Here is a 22,784-nt window from a genome sequence, read left to right as displayed (position 1 = left end):
TGTCAAATAAACCCTAGGTCCTGAACATAATGTATCATATGGTTGTGTCACTACCTATAAAGCAGGTATGATCAGGTAAATAATAATATGCAGTGCATAACGAGTAAACAAGCAAACATGTAATAAATCATGTAGTGACCAACCGAAACAAATGGAAAACACAATCATGCTATATGTTAAACACATTATTATGCATATCAAAAGACATAAATCAAAGTACCCGCCTCTAATCGACAAGGTCCCATCCGATAATCGAGATACTCGTCTCGCGTCAAAATCCTGTGTCAACCATATAATGTACATTTTTATTTAGCTACAAATTTAAACCAATAGCTAAATAAAATCTTCTAAATTAATTTAGGATAAAACCCTAATCATTCCATTACTCCTAATCACATGACCATCATCCTGTACACAAGAATTAATTTACACATGATCATCTATCTAAAAATAATCGAATCAAAACAATGATCTATAGCATGTATCAAATGCTCTACACCTTACCTTACTTCTCAGCCGTTCTTGCTGCCAGTAAACCTGACCGAAGCGAGGTAAATGGTGTTACCCTCTAAATCAGATACCCTACATCAATAATCCACACTTAACTAACTTAAAATTTATCACTGCACAGATGCTCACCTTAAAGTATAGCAGTCAATCTGCAACTCACCATCGCAACTCAGAGATCAAGATTTCACTTCTCACCCTCCTCAACTGATACACAATCCAGAATGCGACTACTGGACCAAGAAACAACCCATAGCAACCACTTCTCTTCAGGATTCCAGTATACTGTTATGATCAAAGGTAATGGCAAGAGTGGAGACCCCGGATCAGATTTGGGTTTCAACCATATTATTCCAACAACAACCTAAATTCAAGAATATAATTTACTCATCTTACCTCAATTCACAACAGGGACGTTGCTGCCGGATAAAGGTAACCGCTGGAAGGTGGCTGTCGGACCCAAGAACAACCCACAACAACCCTAATTCCTAAACCCACTGAACAGCACAACGTGGAGGCAACCTCCACTCGGGAAAGGAGAAGAAGGGTCGGCGCTAGTGCTGAGGAGGAGCGGCGATGCCTCGTAAGGGTGAGGGAGTCATGGGTCGGCCGGCTAGGGCAGAAGAAGTCGCGGCGATGTACTGCGGGTGTGGCACCATCGGGGTGGAGAAGGCTCTGCCGAGAAGATGGCTAGGGCACAAGCACAGAGAAGAAAAGGGTAAAAAGGGTCAGCGTGTCGCGTACTCCGGGAGGAGAGGAAGTCGGCCGGCTCTTGCTCAAACGCTGGCGAGGAGGAAGAGAGGGGAAGAAGAAGCTTGGCCGGCGTTCGATCGGAGAGGAAGAGGTAACCGCCGACGCTAGGAGGTTAGGGCACGGGTGAGTTCGGCGGAGGAGAAGAGGAATGGCACGCGGGGAATAAAAATGAGGGAGAAAAGAAATAAGAAAGGAAAAGTAAATAAATAAAAATCAACTTTTCCTCACTTAAATGGGTAGCCTAAACAGGCTTTCCCCGGCCCCGTTTTTATCCCCGTAAACTCGTCCATACGAGCTCCGAAAAATTCCCAGAAAATTTCCAAAAATTCCGAAAAATTCCCTTATCATTATTCGCCATATTTCGGTATTTTACATTCTCCCCCACTAACAAAAATTTGGTCCCCAAATTTCATCATCTACCATCAGCAAGTACTAACAACAAACAAAGAGTATAGATGCTGAACGGTAAATTAAATCATATACCTCAAGTGAAAAGACGGGGATATCGAGCTCGGATCATATCCTCGAGCTCCCCAAGAAGCCTCCTCGTCCGTATGGTACTACCATCCGACTTTAACAAGCCGGATAGTCTTGTTCCTCAACTGACGCTCTTCCCGGTCCAGAATCCATATCGGAACGTCCTCGTAGGTCACGTCAGGCTGTACGGGAACTGAGATATCTGTCAGCACATGTGTCGGGTCAGGTACGTATCTCCTCAGCATAGATACGTGGAATACGTCGTGAACTCCTACCAGAGACGGTGGTGGTGCCAACCGGTAACCTACCGCTCCAATTCTTTCCAAGATCTGGAAAGATCTAATGTATCGCGGAGCTGGCTTACCTCTGAGGCCAATATCTTCACCCCTTTCATGGGTGAAACTCGCAGAAATACATGGTCGCAAATGGAGAACTCTAAGAGTCTCCGACTCCGGTCAGCATAACTCTTCTGGCAGTCTTATGCCTCTGACATCCTTTATCTAATAGTACGGACCAACTCTGCCTCATGCTAGGCTCTATGAGGTCCCAACAACTGGGCCTTCCCAACCTCATCCAGAGGGTGGGTGTCCGACAAGGCCTACCATACAACACTTCAACGGTGGCATTTGGATAGCCGAATGCAAGCCGTTGTTGTAGGCGAACTCTACCAATGGCAAATGGTCCTCCCAACTGCCTCCGAAAATCCAATACACAAGACCTCAGCAAGTCCTCTAGAGTCTGAAAGGTCCGCTCTAACGGTCCATCTGTCTGTGGATGGAAAGTTGTACTGAAACAGAGCTGCGTGCCCAAAGTCTGCTGCAGTCTCTGTCAAAAACGAGACGTGAACTGGGGGTCTCTATCCGAAATAATAGTCAACGGAATACCACGTGATCTGATAATCTCCCGGCAAAACAGATCTACCAATCGATCGAGGAAATCAGTCTTCCGGATCGCTAACGAGTGCGCGGATTTGGTTAATCGATCAACGATTACCCAAATCGCGTCATGACCTCGTCGTGTCCTCGGCAAACCTACCACAAAGTCCATAGTAATGTGTTCTCATTTCCACTCAGGATTAGGAATCTGCTGAAGTAAGCCGGCAGGTCTCTGGTGCTCGGCCTTCACTTGCGGACAGACAAGACATCTAGCTACAAAATCTGTGATGTCTTCCTTCATGTCGTCCTTCATGTCGTTCCACCAATAGAAACACCTCAAATCTTGGTACATACGGGTACCGCCTGGGTGGACAACAAATCATGAGCGATGAGCCTCCGGAAGTAACTCCTATAAGACCGGATGAGACTGAAGCACGCAAAATCTACCTCGGTAGTGTATAACACTCTCCTCGTCTCGTGTGAACTCGGTCTGCTACCCGGAAGCTATCTGGCTGTAAATAAACTACAAATGATGATCACCAGCCTGGTCCTCTCGGATCCTCATCCTGATCGACGACTGAGCAACCATGGTAACAAGTATACCCTGCTCTGTCTGTCCTTGCTCCTCAAGGTCTAACTCGGAGAAACCTTAAATCAAGTCTGTGACCACAACTCGGTGGCAAGCTAAAGTCCCTCTGGACTTCCTGCTAAGTGCATCGGCAACCACATTAGCTCTTCCCGGGTGATAGCTAATGGTACCATCATAATCCTTCAGAAACTCCATCCATCTCCTCTATCGGAGATTAAGTTCCTTCTGAGTAAAAATATATTTGAGATTCTTATGATCAGTGAGAATCTCAAATGTAATGCCGTATAAATGATGTCGCCAAATCGTCAAAGCAAAGATGATGGCGGCTAACTCTAGATCGTGTACAGGGTAGTTCTTCTCATGTTCCTTCAACTGACAAGAAGCATAGGAGACTACTCTGACGTGCTGCATCAAAACAGCGCCCAAATCCTGTAGAGATGCGTCGATATAGAGCATGAATCCGTCCTTTTCAAAAGGTAAAACCAAAATCGGAGCGGACACCAGTCTCCGCTTCGGCTCCTGGAAGCTGATCTCATAATCCTCAGTCCAAGTGAACTTCACGCCTTTCCTGGTCAAGCGTGTAAGTGGCATAGTAATCCAAGAGAAACCCTCAACGTATCTCCAGAAATATCGAGCCAAACCAAGGAAGTTGCGAGCCTTCTCTATAGACTCCGTCTACTCCCAACTGTAACAACCTCTATCTCCTGTGGACCCACGGTATACTCCTACTGGTGACCGTGTGTCTCAAACATCTCACAAAAGACAACCAAAATACGCACTACTGATCTTCACATATAGACGTTTTCGTCGAAACATCTCTAGAACTATGCGAAAATGGTGTACGTGATACACCTCAGATCAGGAATAAAACACCACATTGTCAATAACGATAACGAATTCTGATCCAATATCCTAGGGATACCCAAATCATCGCATCCATGAAAACATCTAAGGCTCCGCAAGCCCTAATGGTAACACCAAGACACATAATATCTGTATCACAGGCATTCCTAATCATAAGATCCCCAACAACAAGTCAGGAATCTGATCACCAACGATATAAATCATCTAAGCATAGATCCTCCAGTGTGAGAGCAACGCTCCATCACAGAAAATACCACATATGTAGGAGTAACACTCCACTACAAATAATCCATAACATGTATCTGCAATAGATATGGGAGCAATGCTCCACTACAAGCAATCCGAACTATGTGGGAGCAACACTCTACCACAACAAACAATAATATGTAGGAGCTACGCTCCACCACAAACGATCCATAACCTGTGGGAACAACGCTCCACCACAACAATACATAAATGCCCAAGGCACATAACTATCCAGCTAGAGACTGCACGAGATCTCTCTATCACGGATCACTGTGGGTAACCTAAGGTATAACAATCCAGCAATCAAATCAAACTCATCGTCAATTCTATCAACATCCTAGTGAGTCACCCACTGATAAGAAAATGGGTTGACAGGGTAATCCAATAAATGACATAATGCAGACACTCCACATCCTGCATTCAACATACGTAGAATCATCATACTGCTACCAACAATACACCTGGCACACGTGCACACACAACATAGATATGATCGACATAATCCTCCAATTATTACACATCAAACATACTCACAACAAAGGTATAAACCATCGTGATACCTCCAACAATGCATACCGAACCCGTGTGCATATATCAACATAGGTATAATTAACAATACACCTCAAACAACACTCACATAACATATATACACCTATGCCAAGAGTATAATCAACGTAATACTTCCAACAAATCATAATCGACACGAGTATACACTCAGAACAATCATATAATAAACAAGATACCTCAAATATTACACCGAACATATCTGCACACATCACAACTCAGATTAAATCGATAAGATACATTCAATAAAACACTCAAACATATGTGCACATTTCACAACATAGTTTTAATTGACAAAATACCTCCAATAAACAATCAGACATGTATGCCTAACCACTCGGGTATAATCTACTAGAATCCCACAATAATCATATGTATGAAGGTGTACGACCCAAAAGAAAAAGTCAGAATTCAAGAACATCAAGACACTCTCATTTTTTTTATCCTAAAAAATATCAGCCCACATAATATCAGATGCATAAGTCTCTACTCCCCATGAGAGCAAGTTAGCATTCAAAACATCAAATCATTATTTATCCACCTAGTCCAATATCAGAGGAAGTAAATATCAATTTTATCATCCTGTTAACTAACCACAACTAACCAGATTTATTAAAATCTCATAGGCACACCCAACCGTAAACTCTCTAGCACCCGATTTATAATCTGATCACCAACTATAATCATCAAACCTGTGAATATCATACATGACACTCACTATGTCACCATCAACGACAACCCAAATAATAGATCATCAAAATATTATCCACTAATAGATCATCAAAACAAATATCTAGTAATCGATCATCAGACAACCACATAACATTTACTCTCATAAATCATAAGAAATCAACATATCACAATATCTGATCTCACAATATCCCTCAACCTCAAACCATTCTCAACAATGATCAAACATGATAACTCCCCAATGACCAATTTTCATCGTATCGGGTACCCTAATTTCCAAAATATATGAGTATAAAAACTCTACTGGCTAAGTCAATAGGAATATGTAGGTATCATCCATTACCCAGCTAACAATAGCAGAGGCTGGTACGTGCCTCCATCTCCTACTAGTAGTAACAGAAGCTAAAACTACTGATGGTATGATATGAAAAATCACCAGAGACTATAATCCTTGATCTCTATTAAGGTCAACCATGCTCAATGGCTAACCTATTACATGTAATATGTGTTACAACAAACAGACAAGTATTAAATAAAGAATGCTAATACATGTCATAAACTATATAATTAAACATCATACCTAATTGCTGTCTGTAGATGTTCCGTCGCTGTCCAGTCCCCAAATTGACCTCGAAATTCCGAACAAGTAAATCGCCGGGAATCTATACAAATCCGAAATGGAAGTCCGAAATATAACCATAACGGAAATCCGTACAATCCGAAATAGATATCCAAAAATCTAGAACACCAAAAGCAGGTATCATAACCCGCTCTGATACCAATAAATTGGTAACAGATAAATCTCAAAAATCCAACACACGGAAATCAAACAAGTATCGCCAAACTTTGCCGCTCTAATACCATATAAATTGGTATCAGGTTATCCCAAATATCCAAAATAAGAAAACAACGATCGTAAAACTTAAGCTCTGATACCACTAAATTGTCACGTCCCGGAGGAGTCTCTGTTCGAAGAAATTTCGGCAGCATCTCCCCTGTACGGCGGACAATCTGAAACTTTCTACAATCACTATATACCTCAGCCACATGCAGCTGGAATAATAACAATAATAAAACAATCACCATACAGTTAATAGTAAATAAATAGAATAGTAATACGATGACTCGAAAACAACCCTACTCAACTACACTCGTAAAGCTCAAATCCGATTTTTCCTACTCCACTACACTCATAAAACACAAATCCGACAAACTCACCTCTTCTGCCGTCTAGGCAGGCATGGAGTAAAACATATCCAAATCATACCAAAATCCATCAACGATAAGAATCCATACAAGATCCATAAGTAAAACATTACAAGACCAAAACATAGTCTGATAGAGAAAACTAAAATAACGACTCGTGATCAGCAGAGGACTAGCACTACGTGCAATGGGGACTAGCGACTGGAACGACCTCCTGACAACATCAACCTGAAAATAACAACGGAGGCGGGGGTGAGTCCAACGCTCAGCGGGTAACAACTGATATGCATAATAAAGTAAATAACAGACAACACTAATCATGCGTATAGTCTCCTGAATACGAGAAGAATAAATGCAACTGAAACAAAAAAGGAGAAAACTGTACTAACCAGGACCAAGGTATAAAGGTAACAGTGTCATCAAACCGAGGGTGTCATAATCCTGTATGCATGTCAATCATATGCATCCAAATAAATGCAGCAAGTAAATGCAGCAAACACAAACAATAAATGCATCATGCATATGATGCTAATGACATGGTCACCCCTGACGCTAGTCAGCTATCTCACACACAATGGTGAGTCCGAGTGGGTAGAGCTGTGACAACCGTGCACTCTGACATCACTACCCCTGATGAGTGACCGAGTGGACGGGATGCTGTCGGAGTACACACATACTCCTACCCTGAAATAATAAATGGGGGAGCGCAATGCTCTCATCTCCCAGTACACGATGACGGGGAGGACTCTCTGCTGGCTACCACGCTGAGTCACACTACCCATGAGCGGACCAACGGAGCCAAACAAATTCCAACTGCCTGCCGGCTACAACGCTGCTACACTAAACCAACGGAGCCAAACAGAGCGGAACTGTCTGCCGGCTACCACGCTGAGTCACCAGACCAACGGAGCCAAACAGTAGAACTACTAGACACCTGTCTGATATACCACTAACTCATGAGTGGTGGTGTGTACAGATACGTGTAACTGGCGATGTGCTCAACAATAATGGGGCAAACAATCGCACAGCATGCAATCATGCAAGATGATGCATGACACTAAACATGGCAATATCATGAATAGCATAGCAAGATCCATACATAATAAAAGGTGTACCACAAGTCAATGTATCAGATGGAAGGTACACAAATAGATAGGGTATCAAATAAACCCTAGGTCCTGAACATAATGTATCATATGGTTGTGTCACTACCTATAAAGCAGGTATGATCAGGTAAATAATAATATGCAGTGCATAACGAGTAAACAAGCAAACATGTAATAAATCATGTAGTGACCAACCGAAACAAATGGAAAACACAATCATGCTATATGTTAAACACATTATTATGCATATCAAAAGACATAAGTCAAAGTACCCGCCTCCAATCGACAAGGTCCCATCCGATAATCGAGATACTCGTCTCGCGTCAAAATCCTGTGTCAACCATATAATATACATTTTTATTTAGCTACAAATTTAAACGAATAGCTAAATAAAATCTTCTAAATTAATTTAGGTTAAAACCCTAATCATTCCATTACTCCTAATCACATGACAATCATCCTGTACACAAGAATTAATCTACACATGATCATCTATCTAAAAATAATCGAATCAAAACAATGATCTATAGCATGTATCAAATGCTCTACACCTTACCTTACTTCTCAGTCGTTCTTGCTGCCAGTAAACCTGACCGAAGCAAGGTAAATGGTGTTGCCCTCTAAATCAAATACCCTACATCAATAATCCACACTTAACTAACTTAAAATTTATCACTGCACAGATGCTCACCTTAAAGTATAGCAGTCAATCTGCAACTCACCACCGCAACTCAGAGATCAAGATTTCATTTCTCACCCTCCTTAACTAATACACAGTCCAGAATGCGACTGCTGGACCAAGAAACAACCCACAGCAACCACTTCTCTTCAGGATTCCAGTATACTGTTCTGATCAAAGGTAATGGCAAGAGTGGAGACCCCGGATCAGATTTGGGATTCAACCATATTATTCCAACATCAACCTAAATTCAAGAAAATAATTTACTCATCTTACCTCAATTCACAACAAGGACGTTGCTGCCGGAGAAAGGTAGCCGCTGGAAGGTGGCTGTCGGACCCAAGAACAACCCACAGCAACCCTAATTCCTAAACCCACTGAACAGCACAACGTGGAGGCAACCTCCACTCGGGAAAGGAGAAGAAGGGTCGGCGCTAGTGCTGAGGAGGAACGGCGATGCCTCGTAAGGGTGAGGGAGTCACGGGTCGGCCGGCTAGGGCAGAAGAAGCCGCGGCGATGTACTGCGGGTGTGGTACCGTCGGGGTGGAGAAGGCTCTGCCGAGAAGATGGCTAGGGCACAAGCACAGAGAAGAAAAGGGGAAAAAGGGTCAGCGTGTCGTGTGCTCCGGGAGGAGAGGAAGTCGGCCGGCTCTTGCTCAAACGCTGGCGAGGAGGAAGAGAGGGGAAGAAGAAGCTTGGCCGGCGTTCGATCGGAGAGGAAGAGGTAACCGCCGGCGCTTGGAGGTTAGGGCACGGGTGAGTTCGGCGGAGGAGAAGAGGAATGGCACGCGGGGAATAAAAATGAGGGAGAAAAGAAATAAGAAAGGAAAAGTAAATAAATAAAAATCAACTTTTCCTCACTTAAATGGTAGCCTAAACAGGCTTTTCCGGGCCCCGTTTTTATCCCCGTAAACTCGTCCATACGAGCTCCGAAAAATTTTCAGAAAATTTCCAAAAATTCCGAAAAATTCCCTTATCATTATTCACCATATTTCGGTATTTTACATGTTTGGTTGGACCATACATAAGATAAATATGAAAATATTTGTCGCAATGGAAGCACAGATGAACCACATCTCTTATGGAAGAGTTGGATCATATTTGGTTTAATCATGAATTAGTCATGAACCAACTTAATTTAGTTGTGAATCAAATCAAGGGGTTAATGAGCTAATGTTTGGTTAAGGAATAATGGGTTGGATTTGGGTTTTCTAATCCAACTCATTAATGGGGACTATATATTGATATGGTTGAGAGAAGATTATATACATGAGATCATTAATTGGCTTGTAAGATTTTTGGAAAATCTTAATCCAATTTCTCTTCTCCTCTCCCTCTTCCCTCTCTCTTTATCGCCGCCAACAAGGGGAAGGCCTTCCCTTGTTGCTGTGACCACCACAAGGAAGAAATCTCTTCCTTGTGTACTTCTCTTCCTCTTCCTCTTGATCCCTTTTCTTCGCTCGTGGCTAGTAACTTCCAAAGGAGAGGCTTGTGCTTAAGGAGTTGTCTTGAGGAGCTCGGCGTAGATACGAATAGAGGCAAGGTTAGACAACGTCTCTACGATTGATGCTCTTCTCGTTACAGGTCATCCATAAGGTACACCAAGTGTAAATTTACTTTCCGTAAAAAAATTTAATTATGCGATCATGTTTGACATGTTATATCCTTATATGCATGTGGCGCATGTGATGTAATAATTTAGGAATTATTATTATTTTATTTTCGTTACACATGTTTATGAAACATGTTTTTGCACACACCTCATCGAGTATATCCCAACAGTATATGGCCAAATTAAGGCCATTCAATGCCTTTACTTGTCAACCATTTACTAGTAGACTATTTCAATGGATAAATACGGATTTGAATTAATCTCAATTAAATCATCTATTACTTTTGAGCAAAAAGATTAATCATGTGGTAAAATATTGGTTCATCTACTTGAGTAAATTTTTTCCTTGATCGGTCTAGTATTTGTTGGTTGCTTCTCGGAATATCGTACTGGTTCCCCTGTACAAAAATTTTGTACAAGTCCCGAACCTTTCCTAACAACCTATTGTGTTCTTTAGAAATTAAATTTAGAATCGCAAACAGAACTTAACATTATTGATTCCAAATTCAACTTATCTGTTCTTAGAGGTTTAGACTTGGATCGCAAATGATGCTTAACAATATTAATCCAAATCTACACATGTTAAAAATTTGATTAAATATTTATTTCAGAAATCGGCTTCCAGGTTAAACATGGCGAGGCACTATGCCTTCTTGGGTATGAGATCATCCACCACTTCCTATACAAAGCTTTTCAACGAAATTAAATATTTAATCTCCTTATAGTAACCCTACGTTTAACCAATAAGAACAATTGAATCACAAGATCGAAAAACAAAAGAAACATAAAATCGAAACATAAATTCGATAGTCTAGAATTATTAGTCTCTTGTGTTTGGTATTTCAAGATCTAAACAAAAAGGATGAACTAGTTATTGTTAGAGTGTATACTAAAAGCCTAACTTTTGTAAACATTTATTTGTTGAAATAAAAGAATCACATTGGTCAATATTTACATTTATTTGTTAAATATAATTGTTCAAATAATTTATATAGTAGATAACATGGATTGTGGTGTCACACTCAGAAGATCATGTTGTCGGTTCTCTATAAATTATAAACAGTTGCTCGCGACTAAGATGGAAAGGAACAAACCATCAAAATAGTTGTAGTGTAATTAAGTATTAGTTTATCTTGACTAATAAATTACACTGATACACTTTAAGTGTTTTGAGTAGGATCATTTAGGTATGTTCTTTTTGTACTGACTTAGTAAAAGAACTAGACCTTAGTTATTATGGAAGTGTGTGCTCTTAATCCTAATATAATAACAAGCACATATATTTAATATTTATTTCTTTGACTTATCAAAGGGTGAGGTTTAGCTCGATAAATCAATATGCCCGATAAGTTGGGAAATGATATTACTTATAGTGTGTGTTGTTGATTATAGAAGGAATCTGTGTCCTAGTTATCTAGGTTGAGAATGTCCCCAAGAGGAGCTCATAAGGATTGCCATATTAAACTCTACAGGTGGACCTAGTCCGACATGACAATAAAGTTGAGTGGTACTACTCTTGGAGTTAGATATTAATTAAGTGAGTTGTCAGTAACTTACTTAATTAGTGGACATTCGTAATCTTAAACATAGGGAGACTAACACACTCATGATAAGAAGGAGCCCATAATATAATTTGGGATTGGTGCGGTAGTACGGTAATAACTCTCTAGTGGAATGAGTTGTTATCGATGAACTTGAGTTGTGTGTTCGGGACGAGCACGGGATTCTCAAGCTCATCGGAAGGCCAAAACCAATTTCTCCTCTAGGTCCCTATCGTAGCCTCATTATAGCCTCAAGTCCATCCAAATGGAAGGCTCTTCTTGGTGTCCAAGAAGGGGGACCGGACCATTGCTTGGTGACCAAGCAATGGCCGGCCACATCCTCTTATAGGGGCCGACCCTATAGCTTGGTGACCAAGCTTGTAGGTGTAACGCCCGAAAATTCTCAAACTTATTTTAGAAATATTCTATAATTTTTCTGGAATTTTAGAGTATTTTTATGAAAATTTTAGAGTAGCTGAAGTAGCAAAAATAAATAGGACCGTAAAATAGCCTACGCGGGAATTGAACCCGAGACCTATTGGGTCCTATGACTTATGGTGAATCATGGTAACCAGGTGAACCCAGCAGGGCCGTGCTGAAAGGAAAGGGAGACAATTAAATTTAAGTTTAAGTTGGGCCGAAATACCCACTTAATATAAATAGGGAATTAATTGGTGAGGAGTGAATTTTTAACGTGACCTCTCCTCTCCCCAACCTAATTCCGCCGCCCACTTCTCCTCTTCCTCTCTCGGCGCCAACCACAAGCAAGGCTAGGGTTCCGCCCAAGGGCACTTTCCGGCGACGACTTCGACATGAGGACGCTCCCCTCCGCGAGAGGAACGCGTAGACGCGAGAAGATCGTCGAAAGGATTGTCTCCACCGGAAATCTAGCGATTAGAATCGTAAGAAAATCCGAACAGGAGGTAAGAAACCCCTCACCTGCTGTATAAGTAGATATTCGTGTGATTTTTATGCATTAGTTTAGTCGTATGCAAATTTCAGCACATAAGGGGTGCACTAGCGTACACCAAGTGCTCGATAGAATGTGTTGGTGCGGGAAGCATCCGACGATCGAACCTGAGTTTTGATAATGGCAAAGGATTCAAAGTTAAGGGTTGTTGTAATCTAACATGGTTAAATGAGTATTTCAGGAAAGTCCTAGCTGCGGTTAGGCAAAGGGAAAAAACCCTAGGGGGTGGTAACCCTAGGTCATAGGGGGTGGTAACCCTATGCGGAAAGTCTTGGCAGGTCGATGACTTCAGGCAAAAGTCCTAGGGGGTGGTAACCCTAGGTGGAAAGTCCTGGTGTCGCGAACCAGGTGAAAGTCTGGACTAGCCGGGATGTCCAGCAGAAAGTCCGGAAGCGTCGAGTGCAAAGTCGATCTGGAGGATCGGCCATCATAAATCTTCCGAGTGGAGTAGGTGAGGACGCGTTCCCGTAGAGCGAACAGGCGTCGGGTCGACCTAGGATTTCCGGTTGGAAATCCAAAGTCAGACCCGGACAGTCAATTCTTCTTTACGATGTTTTGTCTTATTCTAACACGTCTTGCGAGGATTTTGCTCGGACTAACCTTTGTTTGCGGTGAGGAACCCCCGGGAACAGTCCGGCCGGGACCAAAGTTTATCCCCTGCGCGAAGTTGACACGTGCAGCATCCTGGTTGGCTGGCCACGTCACACTCCAGGCGCCCGGAAGGGATCCAGGCGCCCGGAACATCATATAAAAGAAGGGTCAAAGTGCAGCTTCAAAGATACACAAGAATCTAAGTAATCTCCCTGCGACAAGCTGCTAACGACTCGATCCAGAAAGTGCTGCAACGACACCCCGACAACCCGGAGCTTCGATTTAGTCTTTTGTTGTCGGTATAATCTGTTTACTGCTTTAAATTGTAGTTAATCTGTAATAGTTTTATCATGCTTATAGTTGTTGCCCACGGAAAGCGATCAAGGATCGCGGGCCTTCGAGTAGGAGTCGCTTTAGGCTCCGAACGAAGTAAATCTTCCTGTCTCTCTGTGTTTGTTATTTCTTTATTCCGCTGCGTTTTTACTCGCTTGTTTTACGAATCGAAAGAAATAGCCACAAACGCTATTCACCCCCCTCTAGCGTGGTCTCGATCCAACAATTGGTATCAGAGCGGGGTCGTTTTGAATTGGTGCAACCACCTTTCAAAACAAAATTTTCTTTCGATTTTATATTTTTCGGAGTCAATTAGAATTTAGCCTTAAAGCTTTATTCTAATTCTTTTATCGAATCGGCTTTTGCCCGAAGTTGGTGCAACACCACTCGAGCTCGTTATTATTACTATTCTTTATTCCCGCACTACTAATCCAAGACGTAGTCTTGGAACATATATTTTTTTGTTTTGTTGCATATTACAAATGGCTCAACAAGAGGGGTTCAAGACTGTTCGTCCCCCACTATTCTCTGGAGATGATTTCGGTTATTGGAAGGGAAGAATGGAGACGTATCTGAAGATTCAGTTCGAAACATGGATGATCATTAAGACGAGACTTCAGCTACCTTCCGATGACGACGGCAAACCAACCCCCTGCGAGAAGTGGGACGCCTCCCTAATCAAAAAGGTGGAAGCCGACGCCAAAGCTACCTGCACCCTCCAGTGCGACCTTACCAAAGAAGAACTCAACAGAGTCGGCCCGTTCTCTTCCGCAAAGGAGCTCTGGGAAAAGCTAGTCGAACTCCACGAAGGCACTAACGATACCAAGGTAAGTAAAAGAGATCTCTTACTTAATAAATTATATAATCTAAAGATGCAGGAAGGCGAAACGGCAAGTTCTCTACATGCGAGAATACAAGACATCCTCAATTCTCTTCACGGAATCGGACAGAAGATAGAGAATCGGGACGTCATAAGGTATGTTTAAACTCATTTCCAAGGAACACATTGTGGGCATCAATGGTAGATGCCTACAAAGTTTCCAAGGACTTGTCTTCAATAAAATTAGACGAATTATTTTGTGAATTTGAACTTCATGAGCAGACTAATGCACAGCCAACCGAGAAAGGTATTGCGTTGGTTGCAGGTACAAGTCGAACACGGGAACCGAGATCACGACGAAGAACGGAACCGGAGTCGGAGGTTGAACAAGACTCAGACGATGAAGAAATTGAAATTACAACCGAGCTGGTAAACCTCGTAAAGAAGCTCTACAAAACGAAGGGCTTCAACAAAAGAGATCTAAAAAAGGCAGTAAAAACGAAGGAAGGTTCACAGAACTCAAAGATGAAGTTTGAAGTTACATGCTACGGCTGCAACCAAAAAGGGCACATCAAATCCAACTGCCCTAACCTGAAGGAAGTCAAAAAGCAAAGAAGGAAAAAGGTCCTTAAGGCAACATGGGACGAATCTTCATCGGAGGACGACGACGACGAGCTCAAACAGACGAGTCTACTCGCATTAATGGAACGGGACCAAATCGTCGAATCAGAAAGCGAGAGCGAGTCCGAGGCGGAGTCCGAGCAAAGCCACGGATCCGTATCCGTTTCCGAAGGACCAGACCCCGCTGTAAGTATCTCCCGGTTAAACATTTTAGTTAGTTATTTATTGCGCAAATTAGCTAAGTCAAACCTGAAAGTTAAGTCACTTCTAAAGGAAGTATCTGTCCTTAAAGAAGTGGCTGACACTAAAACCTTACCTGACCAGAGTCAGACTGAATTTCCAACTCAAGTTCATAAACTTGAGGAAGAAAATTCAAGTCTAAAAAATCAGGTTAAAGATTTAAAAACTACTTTAGAACAGTTTTTTTTGGGCTCCAAGAACTTGGACTTAATTCTTGGGACACAAAGGGCCATTTACAATAGAACTGGGCTAGGATATAAAAGTAAATATAAATCTTACTTATCCTTAATAAACAAACAAAGTAGTAACACAGCACAAGCATGGGTCCCCAAGTCCAAATTGATCAATGAAGTTGAACTTGGTCAATACTGGGTCCCGAAGGATCAAATACATTACCTCGATAGACCATATCGAGGCCGTGATCCAGGGGGAGCAAAAAGAAAAACAATAATTCGAAATTAAATTATAAATTCAAAAATTAAATTCAAAATTCGAAATTAAATTATAAATTCAAAAATGAAACTCAAAATTAGAAATTAAATTATAAATTCAAAAATGAAACTCAAAATTCGAAATTAAATTATAAATTCAAAAATTAAATTCAAAATTCGAAATTAAATTATAAATTCAAAAATTAAATTCAAAATTCGAAATTAAATTATAAATTCAAAATTTGAAATTAAATTATTCAAAAATGAAACTCAAAATTCGAAATTAAATTATTCAAAAATGAAACTCAAAATTCGAAATTAAATTATAAAATAAAAAATTCGAAATTAAATTATAAAATCAAAAAATTAAATTCAAAATTCGAAATTAAATTATAAATTCAAAAATTAAATGAAATTCAAAATTCGAAATTAAATAATTAAATCAAATTAAAAGGAAGGCTCCAGATTATCTGGCACCTCCGAACTTAATATACCCGATAAGGGTAACCAAGAGTAGACCACCCGGCAGGGTAATTGAGGCTAGGTAAAATGGCCTAAGTTTAACTTGACCCACGGTACTGGTGGAATTTTTTGGATGATAGTACGTTAGGGAAGCATGGGTATCGCATGTCTAGGAAGATATGGCTTCGACCTGGTGCATTTGGCCAAGTGGAACTGACCGAAGCTACCCTTAAAATGGATCCTAACTAGTTAGACCAAGGGTTAGTATTAATATCAGTGGGTAGGACTATTTGGAAAACCTCGAAGGCATGGTTACTTTAATGAGCTCCGTGTGACTCACCATAGCCCAGAAGTTTATCCAAAGAATGCTTACTTGTTGAACCCAAAGCTAAACCTGAATCTAATACAAAGTTAAACCAGACCTTTGAATTCAACAATAAATCATCTCACATCAATTATAGGATTCCCTGATTGACAATTTAGATCGGGTGAGATGACTAAGCAAACTAAATTTTAAATCTTACTTAAAGTTAAGTTAAACATCCTTCAAAATCAAATTAATTCAAATATCTCCAACCTAAACAGTGTTAATCAAGTTAAATTTATAATAATAATAATAATAATAATAATAATAAAACTTTAAAACACTTTTCTAAAACAATTGCAACAATATGACCAATTATTGTTAACTTAGCCTGGGTAAGATAAAATTCTAAGGAGTCCACTTCAGTCAAACTATCTTTTTATCCATTAACAAGAAACCAATTCATTCACGTTATGTGTAGGAGTTGGATCAATGGATGTTGGATAGTGGATGCTCCAGACATATGACTGGAGATAAATTGAAGTTTTCAATGCTCAAACTAAGTCAACACACAAATCAACAAATCTAGAAAGAACCAACTCGTTACTTGAGCTCCTTCACCTTGACCTATTTGATTCACATGGAGCCAAGTCACTAAGCAAGAACCAGTATTGCTTAGTAATAATTGATGACTACTCTAGGTTTACATGGGTAAGATTCCTAAAACAATAGAAGAAGCACTACCCGACCCGGACTGGATCATAGCTATGCAGGAGGAATTAGCCCAATTTGAAAGAAACCAAGTCTGGGACCTTGTACCTAAACCCATAGATAAATCAATAATAGACACCAAATGGGTTTTTAGAAATAAGTTGGATGATCAGGGTGATATCATAAGAAATAAAGCTAGACTAGTAGCCAAAGGGTTTAGTCAAGTTGAAGGATTAGACTATGATGAAACCTATGCACCGGTAGCTAGACTCGAATCCATTCGAATGCTATTAGCCTATGCAGCAAATAAAGGGTTTAAATTATACCAAATGGATGTTAAGTCAGCCTTTTTAAATGGTTTCATCAAAGAAGAGGTCTATGTAAGCCAACCCCCAGGATTTGAAGACTTAAACAATCCTACTCACGTATTTAAGTTAAAAAAAGCCTTGTATGGACTTAAACAAGCCCCTAGGGCATGGTATGAACGGTTGTCCAATCACTTAATTTCCAAAGGCTTCAACCAAGGTAAAATAGATCCAACTCTATTCGTAAAAACTGTAGAAAAAGACATCTTCATAGCCCAAATCTATGTTGATGATATAATTTTTGGATCTACTAACTCTAAATTTCTAAAAGAATTTGTTAAATTAATGGAAAGTGAATTTGAAATGAGTATGGTTGGTGAACTTAATTTTTTCTTAGGCTTACAAATAAAACAAACTAAAGATGGAATTTACATTTATCAAACTAAATATGCTAAGGAGTTAATTAAAAAATTCTGCATGGAAAATTCAAAGATAATAAACACTCCAATGGCAACCAACATCAATATTGACTCTGACCCAGTAGGAAAACCAGTAGACCCAAAATATTATAGAAGTGTAATAGGTAGCTTATTGTACCTAATCGCAAGCCGACCTGATATATTGTTTCTGTAGGTATGTGCGCAAGATACCAATCCTGTACAAAAGAGTCACACTTAACCTATGTTAAAAGAATACTTAGGTACATTAAAGGTACTCTAAATATAGGACTCGGTACCCTAGAACTTGCACTCTTGACCTTCATGGCTATTTCGACTCAGATTACGCTGGATACAAGTTAGATAGAAAAAGCACAAGTGGTAGTTGTCAATTTCTAGGGCAATGCCTTGTAAGTTGGTCAAGTAGAAAGCAACATTGTGTTGCTTTATCTACCACTGAAGCTGAATATATAGCCTTAGGTGAATGCGCATCTCAATTGCTATGGATGATGCATACTTTTAAAGACTATCAGCTAGAATATCATAAAACAAAAATTTCAATTGATAATATAAGTTCAATAAATCTAACAAAAAACCCAATTCATCACTCAAGGACTAAACATATAGAGGTGAAGCATCATTTTGTAAGGGATCATGTAGCTAAGGGTGATATTATACTCAACTATGTTGAGTCAAAATCAAACCTAGCTGACATTTTCACAAAACCCTTACCTGAACTTGAGTTCAGCTCACTTAGAAGACAAATAGGCATGTGTTGGGTAGAATAGATACTATAACTTTATATTCTTTACTTGTTTTTTTATAACTTCTAGGCAAAATTGATTTACCAAAATCCCCACTTTACTAGACTTTCGAAAATTGGATTTAGTCTAGGATTGTACCCTTAGAAATCATGTTCCTCCAGGACTCAGCCAGAGCATCTCACAAACACCTAGGTTTACCTTGATTGTGTTTGTAAAACATAGAACGGTGTGAGATGCATAGGGTACAGCCTGGACTCAAGAATGCTTATTTCTGTGCATCAATATGAGTCTGGGCATTAAATACATAATTGACAGTAATCAAATCAAGTCTTCCAGCCTTAGTCAAATCTAACTGGATCAATTGACTTGACTTGACTAACCAGGTGAACACTGTTGCCCTCTAGGCAATCAGCAAGTAGCTAAATGGTTAGACAGTTGGTGGAGGCAATATTAAAGTTTAAGCATGTTTGTACTTAAGGGCTCTGATACCTGATCAAAACTAAATCTTGACTCATGCTTGGACTTTTAGAACACTGAAACCTTACTAAAACTAAATAAAGGTTATCTCTTCTCCTTTGCCTTAAGTATTCCTGAAATTTATCTCAAAAACATTCCTTACTCAAAAAACATTCCTTAAACAGTTTTATCAAAATTTTCTCCAAACTTAACTTTCAAATATCTTCTTCTTTGAAATTTTTTTTAAAACCCTTTTGAAAATTCATTAAGTTGTTAAAGCTTTAAAAATTATTTTTCCTTGCAAATTTATTTGAAAATCTCTGAAGTTGAAACTTGTATTTTTCTATGAAAATTTTGGAAACCAATGTTTTTCTATAGACTCTATAGACTCAAAAAGAGCTCATGTTTTTCTATGTCTATTCAAACAAAATAAATTCTAAGGTGTTGTCCTTCACTTTCCTTGCCTAAGTTAAAATGTTTTTAATTGTGTCTTGAAAATTAAGTTTTTCAAAACTAGCTCATTTTTGATATATGGCAAAGGGGGAGAGTAGAGAAATTCAAAGTAGAGAGTAGAGAAATTCAAAGTAGAGAAATTCTAAAGAAAAAGGAAACCCTGTATTAAGGGGGAGCTTCACAAAAAGTTTACAAAAAGTTTAAGTATTAGCTTAAGTTAGGCGTTCATTTGAATTTAGATACTTAAGCTTGCTTAATATACTTATGCATTTGTTTTTTCACTTAACTTTGAATCTGGGTTGCCATAATCAAAAAGGGGGAGATTGTTGGTGCGGGAAGCATCCGACGATCGAACCTGAGTTTTGATAATGGCAAAGGATTCAAAGTTAAGGGTTGTTGTAATCTAACATGGTTGAATGAGTATTTCAGGAAAGTCCTAGCTGCGGTTAGGCAAAGGACCCTAGGGGGTGGTAACCCTAGGTCACAGGGGGTGGTAACCCTATGCGGAAAGTCTTGGCAGGTCGATGGCTTCAGGCAAAAGTCCTAGGGGGTGGTAACCCTAGGTGGAAAGTTCTGGTGTCGCGAACCAGGTGAAAGTCTGGACTAGCCGGGAAGCGGATGTCCAGCAGAAAGTCTGGAAGCATCGAGTGCTGAGCAAAAGTCCAGTCGATCTGGAGGATCGACTGGCAACAGGTAAATCTCCTGAGTGGAGTAGGTGAGGACGCGTTCCCCGTAGAGGGAACAGTAGGCGTCGGGTCGACCTAGGATTTCCGGTTGGAAATCTGAAGTCAGACTCGGACAGTCCGAAGACTGTCAATTCTTCTTTACGATGTTTTGTCTTATTCTAACACTGTCTTGCAGAGGATTTTGCTCGGACTAACCTTTGTTTGCAGGTGAGGAACCTGCTGGAAAAAGGCTGTCCGGGCGCCCGGGACCAAAGTTTATCCCCTGCGCGAAGTTGACACATGCAGCATCCTGGTTGGCTGGCCACGTCACACTCCAGGCGCCCGGAACATCATATAAAAGAAGGGTCAAAGTGCAGCTTCAAAGATACACAAGAATCTAAGTAATCTCCCTGCGACAAGCTGCTAACGACTCAATCCAGAAAGTGCTGCAACGACACCCCGACAACCCGGAGCTTCGATTTAGTCTTTTGTTGTCGGTATAATCTGTTTACTGCTTTAAATTGTAGTTAATCTATAATAGTTTTATCGTGCTTATAGTTGTTGCCCACGGAAAGCGATCAAGGATCGCGGGCCTTCGAGTAGGAGTCGCTTTAGGCTCCGAACGAAGTAAATCTTCCTGTCTCTCTGTGTTTGTTATTTCTTTATTCCGCTGCGTTTTTACTCGCTTGTTTTACGAATCGAAGAAATAGCCACAAACGCTATTCACCCCCCCCTCTAGCGTGGTCTCGATCCAACAGAATGTTTAGCACAGTCAAATGCAAATTAGGCATTTTATTAGCTTGGATAAATACACTAGAAGCATTTATAAAGCCTATTTAGTCTTGCTCCAGCTTTTACAGGACCAGATGTCTAATGGGTGGGCTCCCACAGTCGTCTCGAGGTTCAGATAACCTAGTTCTGGGTTTAGACAACCTAGTAGAAGAAAGACAATAGTTATTAGCTTATGTTCAGTATTTTACTTTCTCAGTGGAACTGTACTGGATTAGATATCCATTGGGTTGGACTCCCATAGTCGTCCCTAGGTTCAGCTAACCTAGTAACCCTACTAAATTCAGGACTTGCAAACTCGGGTCTAGTAAGGGATGCGCGTACAGCAAAGTACAGTTACCGGGCCCAAACAACAGCATGATTATGTATTTTCACTTACTATGTAAATAGTTTTCAGAACCTCACAAAATAGCTATGTGAAAGTAGTATAATTCTAGCAATAGTTTAGCATCAGCTTAGTGAAGTTCATGCTCTGTTTAGTTTCTTATGAAGGCATGTGATAATCTTATGATCAGTTTTGATTTCCATATCTTATGAATCTGTATGCCATGTTTTAGTATTCATGTGTGATGATTTCAGTATGCCATGTTTCTCAAGTTCAGCATATGATTTTAATAGCATTCTTTCAAAAGCATATTGCATCGAATGCATGTTTTAGTGAGGTAGATGGTTTCTTACTAAGCTCTCAAGCTTACAGATACTATTTTCCTTATACTGTAGATAAAGGTAAAGGGAAGATGGACTAGCGGAGGCTGGAGGGCAATGCTACGAAGATGTGTGTGGGCAGGAACTTGGAATAAAGATCTTAGGGAATTTCAGCAAGCTTGTTTTAAGCATTAGAACCTTTTAGCATTTTATTACTTGCACCTTAGTATGTTAATTGCTATGAATTAGCTAGTCATGCACCCTATCATGCTTAAAATACTATTTGTGTGATGTTAGAATGTTTTACATTTAGTTTAGAATTGATATGAGTAATTTTGGCACGAACAAGTGCTGAAATCAGAGCTAGCTGCAAAATCAGAAACTCCAATCGATCGGTGGATCGATTGGGGGTTCCCAATCGATCAGCTGATCGATTGAGCAACTTGTTCCGCGAACAGTAGGCTTCTGGATCGATCAGCCGATCGATCCAGCAGTTTATGTCGCGAACAGAAGGCTCTGGGATCGATCACTGGATTGATTGGCCAGTCTGGATCGATCAGCCGATCGATCCAGAATATTGTCCCGAGCATAGTAGCGTGCTGGATCGATCACTGGATCGATCCAACCCAAGTCCCGCATACAGTAGCCGGCTGAATCGATCACTGGATTGATTCAACTGTTCCAATCGATCTGTGGATCGATTGGGAGGCCCAAAAGGTACTAGGAAGCCTCTAGTTCAGTTCCTTGACCATGGGGGAAGTATAATGTGTCATGAATAGTTAGATTACACCCCTTAGCATGTATAGAATCAAGAAATGTCAATAGTTTAGCAAAATTTTAATTAGTACAGCTTCCGCACTTAAATTTAATGATGGTCATGGAATAGTTAGCACAGCATAATGTGACGATCGGCCTCACAGCCTAGTTAGTAGGAGGCGGGTCGTTACAGTAGGGGTCGACCATAATAATTCAAAAAGGGAGGGTTGTTTTGAATTTTTAAAATCTTCTCTTTTTAGAAAACTATAAGTTTTAAAAGAGAGATTTTAATTTTTAAAACTTTCCTTATTTGAATTAGGCC

Source organism: Zingiber officinale, chromosome 4B (assembly GCF_018446385.1).
Source record: "Zingiber officinale cultivar Zhangliang chromosome 4B, Zo_v1.1, whole genome shotgun sequence".
NCBI classification, from domain to species: Eukaryota; Viridiplantae; Streptophyta; class Magnoliopsida; order Zingiberales; family Zingiberaceae; genus Zingiber; species Zingiber officinale.
The sequence above is the reverse complement of the archived record's forward strand: the minus strand, read 5'-3'. Positions refer to the sequence as shown.